The sequence below is a fragment of the Mobula birostris genome, unplaced genomic scaffold (genome assembly GCF_030028105.1).
Source record: "Mobula birostris isolate sMobBir1 unplaced genomic scaffold, sMobBir1.hap1 scaffold_807, whole genome shotgun sequence".
Taxonomy (NCBI): domain Eukaryota; kingdom Metazoa; phylum Chordata; class Chondrichthyes; order Myliobatiformes; family Myliobatidae; genus Mobula; species Mobula birostris.
Window position 1 is genome coordinate 81,666 of NW_027278524.1, and position 19,321 is coordinate 100,986.

The 19,321-nt window shown below is 49.0% G+C and overlaps 1 long non-coding RNA gene across 1 annotated transcript in view; it reads left to right on the forward strand.

Moving 5' to 3' along the window:
• The first annotated feature begins 9,441 nt into the window (after nt 1-9,441).
• Nucleotides 9,442-19,321, forward strand: part of LOC140193755 (uncharacterized) — a 50,576-nt gene continuing 40,696 nt past the window's right edge. Inside the window, exons 1-2 of the long non-coding RNA XR_011884931.1 lie at nt 9,442-9,464; nt 10,472-10,639. This is a non-coding gene — a long non-coding RNA (uncharacterized lncRNA). The remainder of the gene's footprint in view (nt 9,465-10,471; nt 10,640-19,321) is intronic.

Genomic DNA, 19,321 nt, shown 5'->3' on the forward strand with positions numbered 1-19,321 from the left:
GTCCATGCAGCGCCACCAGTGGCCGGAGGTCCTTGCAGCGCCTCCAGTGGCCGGAGGTCCATGCAGCGCCACCAGTGGCCGGAGGCGGGAGGGACAACGGAGATGTAAATCACAAACACGACAAAGTCTGCTGATGCTGGAAATCCAGAGCAACACAAACAAAATGCTGGCGGAACTCAGCGAGCCGGGCAGCAACTATCGAAAAGAATCAACAGTCGACGTTTCCAGTTGAACTGAGGACTGAGATGGAATGAGGGAAATATCTGAATAAAATCGGGGCGGGCGAGGAAATGCCGAGCTGGAAGGTGATAGGTGAAGCCAGGTTGGTGGGAAAGCTCAAGAGCAGAAGAAAATAGAATCTAATAGGAGAGGAGAGTGGAGAATAGGAGAAAGGGATGGAGCAGTGGATCCAGAGAGAAGTGTTCAGCAGGTGAGTGGACGTGAAAAGTCAGAGAGGAAGAGAGGGAGTGGGAGGGAGAGGTGAGGGGGAGATTTGTTCATCGGAAGGAGAAATCGATATTCATGCCATCAGGTTGGAGGGTACCCAGACGGAATATGAGGCGCTGATCCTGGACCCTGAGAGTGGCCTCATCTTGGCAGAAGAGGAGGCGATGGGTTGACACGTCGCAAAGGAAATGGGAATCGGAATGAAAATGTTTGGACACCGGGAAGTCCCGCTCGGAGCAGATAGTTCAAAGGTTAATTAATTATCAAAGCAGATATCCATAAACAGCTCTGAGTTTTTTTTTTCTTCTCCAGTGAGCCATGGAACAAAGAACATGAAAGTCGTTCAGAGAGAAACATCAAACTCCCATCCCACCCCCGCATAAAAAGGAACGGCATCCCGATCATCAACCCCCAAAACCCACCCCTCCCACAAATGGGAAAAATAACATCGATCCCCCCGAAAAAACAACCCGACCCCGCACAACTGCGGAGGAGCCGGTGTCACCGGTGTAGAGGAGCCGCATCGGGAGCAGCGGACACAACGGGCGACCCCGGAAGATTCACAGGTGAAGGGTCGCCTCACCTGGAAGGATGTTTGGACAACGGGGGGAGTTCGGCCGTCCGGCCCTTTCACTGTGACCCCCGAACTCACATCAAATCCGTCCAAACGAATCTGGGTGAACTTTAATGACCAATAAATATAATTCCTCTCTTTGATCACTGTCTGAGTGATTCCCTGACCCTGAGAGGAAGGGGTATCTATGATCCACATTGTCAGGGTGTTGAGTTTACCAGGAGACAAAGACTGCAGGGACGGGAGGTTTTCTGGTCACTAATACACTGTGTGTGGACCCCGCTGGCAATTCTGGTGTTGTGACCCGAATCGAGACAAACACCACGCTGCCCACTCCACCAACAACACGGCACAGCCGGACACATAACAGGGGAGTTTACATCTCACAACACTGGATTCAGTGATGAAACCCGTGATTAATGTTGTTGTCCCACTGAAATCATAAGAAATGTCCATTGAGGTGGTTTTGAATAAGAGCGCTCCCCCACAGGTGACGTCACACAGACGCACCCACGCGCCTGACGTCACACATGGGCTCCCCACACCGGCATCTGCCCTCACGTGGGCGGTGTCTTACGTCACCCACGCGCTGGAGAGCTCGAGCTTTATCGGTTTAACGGCTGGGCTACTAATCACGTGACGAGCCCCTTCCCCACCGCTGTCAACAGAGGATGCAGGAGCTGCGCTATTCCCATTGGTGCGAAGTGATGTCAATCATTGGTTACAACCAGTCGCGGAGGCGGACTGGCAGAGAGGGCGTTACCCCCACTGACCCCGTCGCCTGTCCGAGTGTCACACTCCTCATGAGAGCGGAGCAAATCCCAAAGTAAATGTCCGCTTTCTGATTTATTTCCATTTCCCTCCGAGGGAAGTTGGGGCGTTTGTGAAGCGTCTCCTGCGGCCGGAGTCTGATGTATCGCTGAGAGGTAGGAGGAGACCGCTCGGCCCGTCGGTTTGATGCCGGTTCCCCGGGGAGGGAGAGGATGAAGACGGTGAGAGAGGGGGCGGACAGGATGTTTGTCCCGGTGGGGACAGGAGGGGCTCATCTGTGGAAATGTCTGAGCCCACGGTGGTGGCGATTCACCACATTGGGGGGCAAACACCGGCAGACTGTTGCCCTGCAAGCGGGGCCAATGGTCCGGGCAAAGTGACAATTATTTGTGTTTTGTTGAGATTGTACCGGGAATATGGTGTAAAATCCCGCTCCCCACACTAACACGGGTTATACAGACCAAAGAACAAACTGCCGGAGGAACTCAGTGGGTCGGGCAGCATCTGTGGAGGGAAATGGACCGTCAACATTTCGGGCCGAGACCCTCCCTCTGGACTGAGAGTGGACGGGAAATAGTCCGAGAAAAGAGGTGAGGGGTGGGGATGGGGCAAGAGCTGGGGAGTGAGAGGTGGATCCAGGTGAGGGGGAGGTGGGAAGGTGGAAATAGTGACAGGGGTGGGAGGTGAGTGGTTGGGGCAACACGGGGCTGCACAAGATGGAAATTAATTCCATAGAGGATTAACAAAGAGTTAGAGAGTATTTGTTATAGAGAGTGCAATGAAGATTCACCAGACTGATCCCTGGAGTGGTGTGGTCATCATATGAAGAAAGATCAAATGTGATAACCCTTTCATTTAGAGAATCGAGGACCGAGGGGTGAACACATTGAAATGCACAACATCATTACCGGTTGAACCAGGGATCCCAGTCTCTGAAAAAGGGGGTGGACTGTCTGGGACTGAGATGAGGGGAAATGTCTCCACTCCGAAGGTGGTGAATGTCCGTAAATCCCCACCACAGAGGGCGGTGAAGACTCAGTGATCATCCTCACATTAAACAGAGGCCGGCAGATGTGTGGAGACTGAAGGGATCGAGGAAATGAGGATCAGGCAGAAACATGTGGCTGAGATGGGAGAGCAGCAGCCATCTTGTTGATGGTCCGAGGGGCTGAATGGCCACCTCCTGCTGTTTCTCAGTGTTGCAGTCCAGTGAGGCCAGAGGAATGTGAATAGAAATCAGTGGTTATAAACATGGTCTGATTTAAATGAAACCTGCACATTTCCTTTTTTGGTCTGAATTGTGTGTTGGATCAGGATGGGAATCGAACCCCTGACTCTGTGACCTGGAGGTGGAGGGAAAGGGACAGGGAAGATATGGAGGGAAAAGGTAACAATATATCTGGTGTATATATATATAATAATGTGGGAAATGCAGCGGATGGGTCGGGCAGCGGGTGAGGGGCGAGGAGCAGAGTCACCTGTTCAGGTGGGAGACCCTCCACCCGTCACCTGATCCCGTTTCCTGTTCACATTTCCCCGCAGATCTGCAGCATCTGCCGGTCACTGCTCAACGTGTCCGTGTAGCTTCATCTTCTGCCCATTCAGACAAGGCAGTGAGATCCAGATCTGTCACGTCCTCTCGTCGTGGGTGGACAATATGTTTTTATCCGCAATATTTTCAGCATGTTTCATTCCACTGTTTTTACCTGCTGAAGTGCAGCCAATGTTTCTGGATCTATGACCCATTTATGTGAGAATTTAGCTCATTTATCTATTTATCTGAGCGTCTCATAAATGTGTAGTTTAGTTAAGCTTCACTCCAGAATTTGCAATACAACAACCCAGTCAGTCAAATAGTTCCACACAATTAAAATAGTTTATTTTTATGTTGTACTACTTACATAATTTAACTATTTAATATGCATGTTCTTATTTTAAATCACAATTGTTAAAATCTATTGTTATGAATTAGGTTCTACTGCTGCTGCAGAGACAATGAATTTCATGATATATGCTGGTGCTATTAAACCTGATTCTGATATTGATATGGGAGACCCACACCGGTCACCTGATCCCAGTTACCGCAGATCGTAAAGCGAGATTGAAGCCTTTTCCATTTATCTGCATTCCTCAGAAATTACAACAGTTAAGTTTCCTTCTGTGGTTCCAGAGCAGAAGCTCAGTCTGTCTAATATTTCCACACAATTAAAATGGGAATTTGTTTGTTATCATCACGTACTGAGCTACAGTGAAATTCTTGCCTGACGTACCATCCACACAGATCGATACATTACTACAGTACATTGAGCTGATATACGACAAAACAATAACTGTAACAAAGCATTATGGCTGCAGAGAAAGTGCAGTGCAGATAAACATATGGTACAGGGTCACGTTGATTTACATTATGAGGTCGAGCCCATTTTATCATTCATTTGGCTTATAACCGCAGACAGGAAGCCGTCCTTGAGCCTGGTGGTTCGCGCTTTAAGGCTTTTGTATCTCTTTCCCGATGGGGGAGCGGGTTTGCAGCAAGAATGTCCGGGTTGTGAGGATCTTTGAGTACATGTCCTGCTTTTCCGAGGCAGGGGAAGTGTAGGAAGAGTCCACGGAGGGGAGGCTTGTTTCTCTGATGTTCTCCGCTCTCCAAAGTTCTCTGCAGTTCCTTGCAGTCATGGGCAGAGCAGTAGCCATAAGAAGGCGTGAAGTATCGACAAGAAGCTCGGAGACCTCGGCCCTCACCCTGCCTTGTGTAGCTGGATCCTGGACTTCCTGTCAGATCGCCGGCAGGTGGTAAGAGTGGGCTCCCTCACCTCTGTCTCTCTGACCCTCAGCACACATACCCCACAGGGTTGTCTCCTTGCCCCCTCCTTTACTCTCTGTGCACCCATGACTTGTGTAGCCACCCACAGATCCAATCTGCTAATTAAATTCACTGACGACCCTACATTGATTGGCCTAATCTCAAATAATAACTTTCAATCGATCAAATGCATCCTGACAAGGCTCGGTCCAGACAAACTTTTCAACCTTCTTTGTGTAAGTGAAAAGGGGGTTGGAGTATGGGATAGGAAGGGTTAAATGGTGTATGTGACCTGGAAAATATAGCAGGGGCAGGAACTAGACAACAGAACCGGGCACGGTTAGGGTGTTGCAACTGCATGCTCATCTCTCAGAACAGAAGCGCTGACTGACCTGTACCTCTGCACCTGAAGCTGTTGTGACCCTGATGAAATTGCTGACCACTAAACCGTCATAAGCGTGGACAGGGGAAACAGCTGCTGACTGAAACCTTTCTTTTGGATATAAATGTAACCTTGTACTCGTGCTGGGCAGAGCTGACTGCCAGACGCTGTAGAAGCGTATGGTGGTTACCTCTGCTCGGATCAGGTTGAATAAAGAATTGATCGTGGTCTCTGAGTGAATGGTGAATTGATAAGGACAACTTGGCGAGCCAGCCAGGAGTCCCAACGGGAGCCTCCAGCGGCCCTGGTGTTAGTGAACTAGCGATCCACTGGACGCCGCTGAGACGGGCGGGCCCACGGGGTGACTTTCCCCCGGTCCTCTCACGGTCTCCTTTGGTTGCTTGTTCCCCTCAGGGTTCCTGCTGAGCTGCTCAGCGGACTCCACGGACCACAGTCGGTAGAGGCCACGAGGGGAAGTGGTTTTAACGTTGACGGATTTCTGTATGAGAATCTGTATGAGAAATAGTGTCTGAGAAACAGGGAGTCCGGGACTCCGAGACCAGGGGCCGACACGCAGTGAAATAGTGTCTGAGAAACAGGGAGTCCGGGACTCCGAGACCAGGGGCCGACACGCAGTGAAATAGTGTCTGAGAAACGGGGAGTCCGGGACTCCGAGACCAGGGGCCGACACGCAGTGAAATAGTGTCTGAGAAACAGGGAGTCCGGGACTCCGAGACCAGGGGCCGACACGCAGTGAAATAGTGTCTGAGAAACAGGGAGTCCGGGACTCCGAGACCAGGGGCCGACACGTAGTGAAATAGTGTCTGAGAAACAGGGAGTCCGGGACTCCGAGACCAGGGGCCGACACGCAGTGAAATAGTGTCTGAGAAACAGGGAGTCCGGGACTCCGAGACCAGGGGCCGACACGCAGTGAAATAGTGTCTGAGAAACGGGGAGTCGGGACTCCGAGCCCAGGGGCCGACACGCAGTGAAACAGTGTCTGAGAAACAGGGAGTCCGGGACTCCGAGACCAGGGGCCGACACGCAGTGAAATAGTGTCTGAGAAACAGGGAGTCCCGGACTCCGAGACCAGGGGCCGACACGCAGTGAAATAGTGTCTGAGAAACAGGGAGTCCGGGACTCCAAGACCAGGGGCCGACACGCAGTGAAATAGTGTCTGAGAAACAGGGAGTCCGGGACTCCGAGACCAGGGGCCGACACGCAGTGAAATAGTGTCTGAGAAACGGGGAGTCCGGGACTCCGAGACCAGGGGCCGACACGCAGTGAAATAGTGTCTGAGAAACAGGGAGTCCGGGACTCCGAGACCAGGGGCCGACACGCAGTGAAATAGTGTCTGAGAAACAGGGAGTCCGGGACTCCGAGACCAGGGGCCGACACGCAGTGAAATAGTGTCTGAGAAACAGGGAGTCCGGGACTCCGAGACCAGGGGCCGACACGCAGTGAAATAGTGTCTGAGAAACAGGGAGTCCGGGACTCCGAGACCAGGGGCCGACACGCAGTGAAATAGTGTCTGAGAAACGGGGAGTCGGGACTCCGAGCCCAGGGGCCGACACGCAGTGAAACAGTGTCTGAGAAACAGGGAGTCCGGGACTCCGAGACCAGGGGCCGACACGCAGTGAAACAGTGTCTGAGAAACAGGGAGTCCCGGACTCCGAGACCAGGGGCCGACACGCAGTGAAATAGTGTCTGAGAAACAGGGAGTCCGGGACTCCGAGACCAGGGGCCGACACGCAGTGAAATAGTGTCTGAGAAACGGGGAGTCGGGACTCCGAGACCAGGGGCCGACACGCAGTGAAATAGTGTCTGAGAAACCGGGAGTCCGGGACTCCGGGGCTAGGGGCCGACCCGCAGTGAAATAGTGTCTGAGAAACAGGGAGTCCGGGACTCCGAGACCAGGGGCCGACACGCAGTGAAATAGTGTCTGAGAAACAGGGAGTCCGGGACTCCGAGACCAGGGGCCGACACGCAGTGAAATAGTGTCTGAGAAACAGGGAGTCCGGGACTCCGAGACCAGGGGCCGACACGCAGTGAAATAGTGTCTGAGAAACAGGGAGTCCGGGACTCCGAGCCCAGGGGCCGACACGCAGTGAAATAGTGTCTGAGAAACAGGGAGTCGGGGACTCCGAGACCAGGGGCCGACACGCAGTGAAATAGTGTCTGAGAAACAGGGAGTCCGGGACTCCGAGACCAGGGGCCGACGCGCAGTGAAATAGTGTCTGAGAAACAGGGACTCCGAGACCAGGGGCCGACGCGCAGTGAAATAGTGTCTGAGTAACAGGGAGTCCGGGACTCCGAGGCCAGGGGCCGACACGCAGGATTTGTTTTGGAGGTCCAGGACCTCAGTGAGGGGCTAGAATCCCCGATGAAGTATTATGAGTATTAAAGCCTGCCGGTGCTAATAAATTGGGCAGCGGATCATTGGTAGTGACCTATTACATTTTTCTTTGAGTGTGTTACAGCAAATTGGTCAGCGGGTTAGTGGCAATATCCTATTACATTTTGAAGCTGGTAACCATTCTAATTGGCGTAGGAGGGGACGGGGCGTGTAGATTAAATTGATCAGCACAGGGCAGAGCAGACGTTTGGCCAAACACAGGGGAAGTGGCTCTCCCCTGCAGTCCATCCGGATGCTGGAGCAACGTTTTAGGTACACTTGTGAACTAGTGGAAATCTCGCTTTTCTACGACTGACCGAGTTGGGGTCGCCTCGCACACGAGTACTGCAGTAAAAGATTCGGGGAGGGACGGGTGATATTTCACTGAAACTGCATCCAGCCTCAGACCGGTTGTCAAGAGGAGAAATCTCCCACGCGAAGGTCAGGACCTTGAAGTGGATTTGGGAGTAAAGTGATAAACATGGGTCAGACTGTGGATAAGGGGGACATTACCACCCCACTCGGAAAGATGTGTAAGGAAAATCCGGAGCTAGAAAAGAACCTAAGACGTCTTAGTGCGCGCTTAAATAAAAGATTGGTGGTGGGGGTGGAAATTGGCCGTTGGGGGGAACTTGGGACATGGACAAATGCAAAAAAACAGAGACTGAAGTCTGGAAGCAAAATTGCTCTTAATAATGGAAAGATTTGATTACAATGTGGGTAAAAGTAGCGGACAGATTAAATAAGCGTTCCAGACAGACATCCTGGGAAGAAAATGCCAAAAAACGAAACATCCCTATTACCGATGATCAGGGCCAGGTCCGACCATATGTGGTTGTAAAGGCCTTATGTGAATTATTTGATAAACAACAAATTAAATCAACCGGGAAAGATGCACCTTTGGATATGTCAGGACTGCAGATTTCATTTGACACCGTCGAAGAAACCGACAATGAGGATGTAATAATTCCTTCAGCCCCCTGCAGGAATCCCACTCCCTCCCCCACCCGGTTTACCAAATCCTTCAGGTCAGGTCTCGAAACCACCCCCTATTCTCCTTCCCCCACATCAGCCCCCGTGACGGCCCCCGTCCCGGCATCCTCCGTACTTCCCGGGACTATTACTGATGGCAGATCAGGTACCCCACAATTTTCGGACTATATTGCTACCCGAACTCACTGGCGGACCACACAGCTTCCAGTCCCAAAGCCCCGGCCGAAGCGCAACGCGGTGGCTCGCCCAACTGACGGACTGTTGGGCCATGGTCCCACCCTGGATCCCCAGGACCCTGATGATCCAGACCCCAACTCTAATTTTGATCATGAGTACGAGAATGACTGGCCTCCGTGACCCGACAATTCCCACTTAGGACTGTACCTAATCCCCAGGCAGGCCAGCATAAGCAGAGACCAACTATTGAGGTATACACTCCTTGGAAGCCTCGGGAAATGACCATGATAATGCAAGGGGCCCCCGACAAAAAGACCGATCCCGAAGGGTTCATAGATCACCTACTACGCGTAATCCGAATCTATCAGGCTGCTCCCCAGGACCTTTATTGCCTCTGTTACATGGCCCTTAATCCTGTGGAACAGGAGAAATGGCGTTAGGCCCAAGGGGGCCATGCAGATTGGGCGGCTTTTAGTGCCGCTTTCCCCCAGGGCCCGGACCAGATCCAACGCATTGGAGACACCCTGAGAAGGGCCTTGTCCCAACCAATGGATCTGATCAGAGTATTGAATTGTAAACCTCGGAAAGACGAGGACGGTCCCGAGTTTTTTGACAGGTTTGCTTCCATTTACGCCACGTATGCCGGGGATCCCAACTTTGCTCAGGGAAACGCTTCCCCCACTTTAATGCCCTCCTTATGCAGTGCCTGCCGGAGGAGGTCTGTCTGAATGATCTCCGGCCACCGGTGGCGCTGCAGGGACCTCCGGCGACTGGTGGCGCTGCATGGACCTCCAGCCGCTGGTGGCGCTGCATGGACCTCCGGCCACTGGTGGGATGAGCAGACCTCCGGCCACCGGAAGTGCTGCGGAGAACCTCCCGCTAAACGCATGCGCAGTTGCCGGTGTGTGCCGTCCGGGCGGCGGTGAGTAAGATTTCCTCATGGTTGTGTAAATCTGGGTTAGGGCATTGGGAAAGGAGCACTATTCTACCGGACGGCCGGAGCAGGGGTGCAGTGGCAATTTTTTTAGGTGCCGGAGCTGTAAGAGGGGTGATTGATAAGTTCGTGGCCTAAGTTAGAAGGCCTAAAGTTATACAGCACTCGTTACATGCACGTGTAGTTCAACTCTTTGAGTGATTATGCTGAAAGTTTGGAGTTAATAACTCTTGCGGTATTTCTGTTTCAGATAATTGAAAAATGGTAGTTTTTCTGAAATTGGCTCCTTCCACCTCAGGTCACGAACTTACCAATCACCACATGGCATTTCAGCAATGATCAGCTTTATGTATGAGGAGCATTTGATGGTTCTGGACCTGTGGTCAATGGAGTTCAGAGGGACGGTGGGGGTGGTGGGGGGGGATGTATGGTTAAGTAAACCTACCGAATGCTGAAAAGCCTGGATACACTGGACATGGAGAGGATGTTTCCATTATACAGAGAGTCTGTAATCTCACAGCAGAGTCTCAGGATAAAGATGCTTCCCTTAAAAACTGAGATGAGAAAAAAAATTTAGCAAAAATATGTCTGATCTGTGGAATTTGTTGCTGCAGAGGTTGGTTGAAGCTGCCATTTGGGTATATTTATGACAGAAATTAATATGTTCATGATTGCTAAGTAGCTTCAGTGTTACAGGAGGAAGGCAGGAATATGGTGTTGGAATAAAAATCAGCCATGGTTGAGTGATGGGGCAGACCAGATGGATTGAATCACCAAATTCTGTTCCTGTGTCTTATGTCTTACCATGACTGACTGATGGCTCCTTCTTATCACATATCGTTTTGTGACGTGTGAGGGACAATAAAAGATTGTTCACTGAGATCATTATATTTGCCTTCAACGTTTAAATTTCAGTGAATTTTGTTCTTAGAAACATGAAGCAGATATATTTGGTTCTCCTTTTTATTGTTAATGTGCTTCATTACATGTTAAAGTTAGACCTGCGGTGAGAGATTTATTGGAAGAAAAACCCCAAAAAGAAGCAAACCACGACTGAAGACAAGAGAACAGCAACAAGTGAACCAGCCTGAGGATTGAGAGCATCAACTGGAGAGAACCCATCTTACTCGGAGATTCCAGTGATTCAGTCAGGAGAAAGTTTGGTGAGTCTCATTTGCTCAAACACTAGTCCTTTAGACATTACATATCTGTACAAGAGTAGGTAGGAAGCAGTTGGAGTGAGACTGAATGTGCCCAGAAGAACCAGTTATGCCTCTGTCAGACCCAGTTGCAATCACTCCAGGTCTGGTAATGTGCTTCCAGCAGCCCAGCCCTTTAAAACCACTCCTATTCTGTGGAAGTCGAATCCGGATAAAGTCACTCAGAGACCGTTTAAGTACAAACTCTTTATTCCAAGCACCTGGGGCTGACTCAGTCTAGGACTGTTCCTGCCCAATCCACCAACTGAGTATCAATTCCCCTTGCACCAGAGATATATCTGTCCAGATACCCCCCACACAAGACAGGCTGGAGCCAAAGTTATTTACTACATGACAGCCCCTAAAGACAAATTACAAAATAGTCATAATGGCTTTCACACACAGAACAGACTGAAGCTGTCCTATATCTACACATGAGTGCACAGGGAGATAAGCATCCTGAAACCCCAGCTAGCTACCCTGAAGAAGAAATATGGCTCAGCATGGCTCAGCACATCTGTTGATCATCAGCAGTTTCTTTCAGAAAAACAGGCTGCTATTGTTTAACGAAGTGTTAACCCTTTTACATACTTTATCACTCCCTCCTTTTCATCATTACATCATCAACAAAGCAGTAATATATTACAGAGAAAGCAGCTGAGTACAGCACAGACTTATCAGTGGGTAAAAACAGCAGACATCAGTAACTCTAACAATGATATGTACAACTATTAGGCCATAATGCAATATCATGCTCCACATATTACCGAACAGACCTTCAAAGACCACCATTTCGACCCTTCAATGAACCCGTGTAAATCCTGCCCTACTTTCTTGATGCTGTCAATCTCCTTGGCAGTGTGATCGGAGAGGGATCTACTGTTAGTAGACTCATCAGGAATATAGGTGCAGCATTCTGTGTCAATAATAGCACAGGTTCCCCCTTTATCAGCTAGGATAAAATCTAAAGCCATACGATTCTGTGGGACTGTTTGCCAGATTGCAATCATTTCAGTGGATATTTCTGTTACTTGGGCCTGTGTTTCTGTCAGAGCCCCTGCAGTATCGTGGCCAGCTCCTCAAGTGTTGTAGCCAAATTGATTATCTCTCGAGAATTCCTGGCTACTCCATAGGAGAGAAAAGCGATCATCCAAAATCGCTCAGTCTCAGCTTCTCCGCTGCTGGGCACCTGCAAGTATGGCCAGGATGCATGTTTCCCAGTATAGGAAGTTCTGTTTGAGAGATACCATCCCTCAAAACACTGACAACCACAGTCATCTCTGACTGGACCACAGTTCCTCACCTCACTTCCCTGGGTGTTATTTGAGAAAGCCCAGGCTGAGAGTTCCTCACTCTGGCTGAGTGGGATTACTGTTACGTAACCGGCAACAATGAATATTTACCGAGACAGGTTTTATAAAAACAACCGAACATTTATTAAACACGTATAAACGATAAGGAAGAAAAAACAAAGGAAAACTTTAACCGGAGGTTAACAGGAACGCAGTTGATCACCAACTCCACTCGGCTCTGGTTCTTAAAGTGTTAAATGCTGAAAACAGTTCTTAAAGCGATACAGTCAGATACAGTTCTTAAAGCGATAACTTCAAAAGTCCAACAGTTTTACACATTCAATTGGGAGAGACTTCTCTGGAGAACGATTTCTTCACCGACGCACCTTTACTGCCGGTTCTGTCCACAGGATTCCCGATGCCAAAAATAAACAGTTTAAGTCAACTGACCTCAAATTCCTTTTAGAGAGAGAGAGCGTTTGTGCATGAACTCATTACGCTATTGCAAGAGTTATCTCAATGCAGGTTCTCTCCAATGAAGACTCAATAAGGTCGATTCTTTATTAAACTGCCAACCGATGCCGACTTCTCTCGATCCTTCACTTAGATGAATTCTTCACTCTCCCTTCAAAACTGTCGGAATTGAGTAAATTGGCACTTCCAGCCTCAAATTCCCAGCTCAAATACAATCTCTTGTAAGAGAACACACCTTCTGTTTTAAAAATGAAACTGCATCACAAAAACAAACACGTAACAGAAACGGAGGCACAACACGTTCTACCTGGAAATCCACAAACTCAAAAACCCACTGCGTCACCTGAGTCAACCCTTATTTCGTCACGGGGCACATGTGACCTCACATCGGCGGGAAAATCACATCAGGTGACCTCCAAAAGACCATTACCGCATTCTCACAAAAAACACAGATATCCTTAAGCATGTAACATTACTGACATTGGGATCATAGTTTTACCATGCTGGGGAATTTCACCACAAACCCAGCAGGCCCCTAGTTCCACCTGTTTGGCATAGGTGTGACGCAGAGACGGAAAGGTGTTAACATGGGGGCCCCCAGATGCTGGGGTGAGCCCTCTCAAAGACATAATCACGAACACCACTATCAACCAGTACATTTTCCTTTAGTCCGAGAGTTCCTTCAGTAACACGTTTGTAGTCTGTTCGATGTATCCACCGAGATTGCCCCTTCAGTTTCACAGCTGTGGGAGTGGTCAGTAACACCTGATATGGTCCCCTCCACCGAGGTCCGAGATTCCCTCAATCCCAGATCTTGATCAGGACAAAATTCCCAGGTTCTGTGGTGAGATAGTCACTCCTCTCTGTGGGGTAGTTCTCTTCATTGTAAGCCTGTTGTACCTGTGAATGTAATGCTTGGAGAATTTTGGTTAGTTGGCATATGTATTTACCCATCTCTTCTCTTAGGGTATGCATATCAAATTTTGCTGGTAGACTTTCTGGGAGCAATGGTTGACAAGGTCTTGGTCCCCAGGGTGTCCTCATGGGCCGTCCATAAATGATTTCAGCTGGTGACAACCCTGTTTTCCCCTGTGGGGTAACCCTCATGTGGATTAGGGCCAGCTTCAACCAAGTGAGTCCAGTCTCCGCTGTTAGTTTGGCCAATTTACTCTTCAGAGTGCCATTGGCTCTCTCCACTATGCCAGCGGCCTGTGGGTGGTGTACACAGTGGAATTGTTGCTTGATAGCTAGTTTATTACAAACCCCTTTGTTTACTTTCGCCACTAAGTGTGCGCCATTGTCAGAGCTCAGCATCTCTGGCAGGCCGTACTTGGGAATCATTTCCTGTAATATACCTTCACAACAGTCATAGCAGCATTACTGGTAGTTGGAACAGCTTCAATCCATCTATTAAACAAGTCTATAATAACTATGCAGTATCTATAGCAATGCACTCTAGGCAATTCAATAAAATCAACTTGTAGACGTGAAAAAGGTTCGCCTGTCAAGGGAGACGTACCCGGTGTACAGGGTACAGGTTACCAACCATTCCCTTCCTTTTCGGGATGTGTACAATATTGGTAAAAACTGTGCAGGAACACAAACCTGTCCCACTGGGGTGATCCAAAAACCTATATCGGGGTCTTTCTGGCACCCTATCTGGGACACAGTTTGCGTTCCTCCTCAGAGGCATCCCCCTGAAAAGTACGTACCTCCCGCATGTCTAGCAAATCCATTCTGCTTAAGTCACAGAAGGTTGCTTGAAGGAAACATGAGGGAACTACAACTACCAAGGGTTCGACCGCACTTTTGGCTGTCTTATCCGCTAAAACATTGCCTGTAGTGACCCGGTCGGACATGCGGGTGTGGGCCGCACATTTAATAATAGACAAGACTCGAGATAGCTGTGGAGCGGTGAGGAAGTTGTTTACAAAGGTGGCATTACTAATGGGGTGGTCAGAGGCAGTCAGGAATCCCCATGTTCCCAGAGGACCCCGTAGTCATAGAAACATAGAAAATAGGTGCAGGAGTAGGCCATTCGGCCCTTCAAGCCTGCACCGCCATTCAGTATGATCATGGCTGATTATCCAACTCAGAACCCTGTACCAGCCTTCCCTCCATACCCCCTGATCCCTTTAGCCACAAGGGCCATATCTAACTCCCTCTTAAATATAGCCAATGAACTGGCCTCAACTGTTTCCTGTGGCAGAGAATTCCACAGATTCACCACTCTCTGTGTGAAGAAGTTTTTCCTCATCTCGGTCCTAAAAGTCTTTTCCTTTATCCTCAAACTGTGACCCCTCGTTCTGGACTTCCCCAACATCGGGAACAATCTTCCTGCATCTAGCCTATCCAATCCTTTTAGGATTTTATACGTTTCAATAAGATCCCCCCTCAATCTTCTAAATTCCAACGAGTATAAGCCTCGTTCATCCAGTCTTTCTTCATATGAAAGTCCTGCCATCCCAGGAATCAATCTGGTGAACCTTCTTTGTACTCCCTCTATGGCAAGAATGTCTTTCCTCAGATTAGGGGACCAAAACTGCACACAATACTCCAGGTGCGGTCTCACCAAGGCCTCGTACAACTCCAGTAGTACCTCCCTGCTCCTGTACTCGAATCCTCTCGCTATAAATGCCAGCATACCATTCGCCTTTTTCACCGCCTGCTGTACCTGCATGCCCACTTTCAATGACTGGTGTATAATGACACCCAGGTCTCGTTGCACCTCCCCTTTTCCTAATCGGCCACGATTCAGATAATAATCTGTTTTCCTGTTTTTGCCACCAAAGTAGATAACCTCACATTTATCCACATTAAATTGCACCTGCCATGACTTTGCCCACTCACCTAACCTATCCAAGTCAACCAGCATCCTCTTAGCATCCTCCTCACTGCTAACACTGCCGCCCAGCTTTGTGTCATCCACAAACTTGGAGATGCTGCATTTAATTCCCTCATCCAAGTCATTAATATATATTGTAAACAACTGGGGTCCCAGCACTGAGCCTTGCGGTACCTCACCAGTCACTGCCTGCCGTTCTGAAAAGGTCCTGTTTATTCCCACTCTTTGCTTCCTGTCTGCCAACCAATTCTGTATCCACATCAATATCCTACCCCCAATACCGTGTGCTTTAAGTTTGCGCACTAATCTCCTGTGTGGGACCTTGTCAAAAGCCTTTTGAAAATCCAAATATACCACATCCACTGGTTCTCCCCTATCCACTCTACCAGTTACATCCTCAAAAAATTCCATGAGATTCGTCAGACATGATTTTCCTTTTACAAATCCATGCTGACTTTGTCCGATGATTTCACCGCTTCCCAAATGTGCTGTTATCACATCTTTGATAACTGACTCTAGCATTTTCCCCACCACCGATGTTAGGCTAACCGGTCTATAATTCCCCGGTTTCTCTCTCCCTCCTTTTTTAAAAAGCGGAATTACATTAGCCACTCTCCAATCCTCAGGAACTAGTTCAGAATCTAAAGAGTTTTGAAAAATTATCACTAATGCATCCACTATTTCTTGGGCTACTTCCTTAAGCACTCTGGGATGCAGACCATCTGGCCCTGGGGATTTATCTGCCTTTAATCCCTTCAATTTACCTAACACCACTTCTCTACTAACATGTATTTCCCTCAGTTCCTCCATCTCACTGGACTCTCTGTCCCTTACTATTTCTGGAAGATTATTTATGTTCAACTCCAAATGCATAACGGAACTCTGTGTAAACGTTCACACTTTTGTCTGTTGCTAGGATACAGGCACGAGTCAGAGCAAACAGCTCAGCCTTCTGGGCGGAGACAGCTGCTTCAAAAGAGGCTTGCTCAACTACTTCACTGTCCGTCACTATCACATAGCCAGAATATCGTTTTCCTGCTGGATCCACAAAAGAGTTTTCATCCTCATAAAACGTTGCCTCGGGCTTGAGGGGGTATTGCAGAATGGATGGGAGAGTCTGTTCTTCTTTCACGGTGATCTGGACAGGGAGGCAGTTGATGCTGCCGACTTCATGGCCTGAAATTTCCCAGAGATGGGGTACAACGTCTTGGATTCAGTCAGTATTAAAAGAGTATCTTACCAGATGTCACGTCTTCACCTCCGACTCCTTCCAGTATCGGAGTTGGCCCACAACCAAGTCTTGCCAGTCTCCCTTGGTACTGGGGGCTTGTTTCGTCAGGGTGTAGGCAAGGAACCTCGGCTCTTTGGCTTGAACCCAGGGCAAACCCTAACGGTGATATAGGGAACCACCGGTCCTGTCTGTCACCAAAGGAAATCTGGAACTTCAGCCAGTAATGCTCTGCCCTCTTTTCCTTTAACTTCTCCAATCACCGTGACTGGGAACTTCTGTCCCTCGAGGGATGCATAATATTGGCTTTCCTCAGTTGAGCACCCCGTAGGCTCATAGCACAGAGTCACATGGGGGTCAACCACTGGCAGAAGGGGTTCAAACGCAGTGGAGTCCAGATTAAGTTCCCACCACTGGGGGGGTCGGTAACTGGGGACGCTGTCGGTTGTTTGCTATTCCCAGGGTGATACCCTTGTCTGTGCATGGAATATTGGCTTCCAACTGACAGAGCATGTCTCTTCCTGCTAGATTACACCCCTGACTAGTGGTGACTGTAAATGAAACCACACTGGTTCCCCAGGAATTCCACCTGCAGTGGCTGGGTACGTGGATACGTATGTTCTGTGCCTTCGAACCCAGACAGAGTGATTGTATCGTCTGATAGCTGGAATCGCTTTTCAGACACTATTTCCTGATCGAGAGTGGTTGTGGTTGCCCCCATATCAATCATAAACGGAATTGGAATTCCAGCAACTTGCAATATTACATTGGGCTTTTTCCGAGGGGTGGTACTCATGGTAGGAAGCATCCTTGCTTGTCAATTTCTAAATGGGTTGTTGTCCCCTCCTGTCCCTTGGTAGGTTTTTGTTCCCATTTCTGATCCCCAGATATAGTCCGCTCGTGTCCTTCCCACTGAACATATTCACCTTTAATATTAGTGCCCTTCGGGGCTGATCAGGATTCGAAAGTCGGCTCGCAATAGTATGTCAAAGCTCATCGCATTCGATTTTGTGCACTGTCAGGCCAATCCATATTACTTGTTTTAATCATGTTGGCTAACTTGGTTGGTAAGCATTGGAACAGTAAGGTATTAAACTGGGGGAATGGATTCCCATCATTAAAGGCTTGGTCTCCTGCGAAAGTGCTGTAGCAGGCCACAAATCGCTCCCAATAGTCTGGTCCCGATTCCCCAGGCTTAGCTTTGCATTCAAGTACTTTAGTGATGTTCACAGGTTGGTGTAGAGCTGTTTCCAAGGCTTGAATAATCCCGTCTGTCTCTTTATTCTCATTATGGTTTCCCACTTGTAAGTCCTGATAGGTTTGGTAGCTCAATTCTGCCTTCCATTTCAGCCCTTCATCAGCTGAGAGAATCATGCAGCAGAGACAGAATAAATCTTCCCAGGTCGCATTATACATTTGTGTAGTACTGCGGACATACTGAGCAAACTGTGCTAGTTTTTCTTTTCTATCTGGGGCCTGATTCATGATCATTATCATTTCCTGAGGCTTCCAGGGTGCATACAGAGGAATCACTGAGGTCCCTCCTCCTGCTCGTGGATTGGGCAGCATTCGGGTGGGCAATTGTCTTTGTGGAGCCATTAACTCTGGGGTTTTATTGGATTCTTCCCTCCCTGTCTCGGAATAATCCTTTGTATTCCCTTTCTGGATCTCAGGGTATAGAGACCTCCCCTCCCCTGTCGCCGCTGTCTACCTGAGCGGCCACTGTATCTGAGTACCCCGAGGATTGGGGTTCAGGGGCACTGGGTGCACTTGGCCCCTGGTAAGGTGGGGGTGTATGATGGGTGCCCACTCCTCATCACAGTGACTGCCCTCAAACAGGGTCAGTATGCCAGACATGGGTTCGGGATCCCTTGTTTCCCTATCAGTTCGAACTTTAGACTGACATTCCTGCCCTTCTCTCCTATCATGGCCAGCCTTGGTTTGCTTACATTGTTTTTCCTGCTCTCGTTTCCGGTGCCCATCCACCCATTTACACTCCGCTTTTTAGTGTCTCCCAACCTTTGGCGTGCCTTCTGCAGTACATACCTCGATCCCTTTGTCACATGCATTATTCCTCCAACTTGCTAATAATATACTGTTCCACTTTACATCTGCCTTTTCCTTCGTTCCCTTTTTAACAATTTCCACTTCTTTCCACAGTTCTTTTTCCATATCGAATTTACTGCTTGTTCTCATGAGGTAATATCCCAGGTTCCCCCCACCCCCCAGTGGCCACATTTTGTCCCCAATTTCTTATTCAGCTCTGCACTCAGCATTCACAAATCCTTTTCCTTGTCTGGAAAACTCTCACACATATTGTGTAGGGCTGCTCCTGGCCCACTCCTATCAATCGACTGCAGTGGATCCATGTTCTCCAAGTAAATTACCCAGCACATCTACCTCCTGCCCACTCAGTAAAATTTACCCAGTACCGCCTCCTGCCCACTTTTGCCTACCCTTATACGAGTCTCATAGAACCATAGACACTACAGCACAGAAACAGGCCTTTTGGCCCTTCTTGGCTGTGCCGAACCGTTTTCTGCCTAGTCCCACTGACCTGCACACGGACCATATCCCTCCATACACCTCCCATCCATGTATCTGTCCAATTTATTCTTAAATGTTAAAAAAGAACCCGCATTTACCACCTCGTCTGGCAGCTCATTCCATACTCCCACCACTCTCTGTGTGAAGAAGTCCCCCCTAATGTTCCCTTTAAACTTTTCCCCCCTCACCCTTAACCCATGTCCTCTGGTTTTTGTTCTCCCCTCGCCTCAGTAGAAAAAGCCTGCTTGCATTCATTCTCT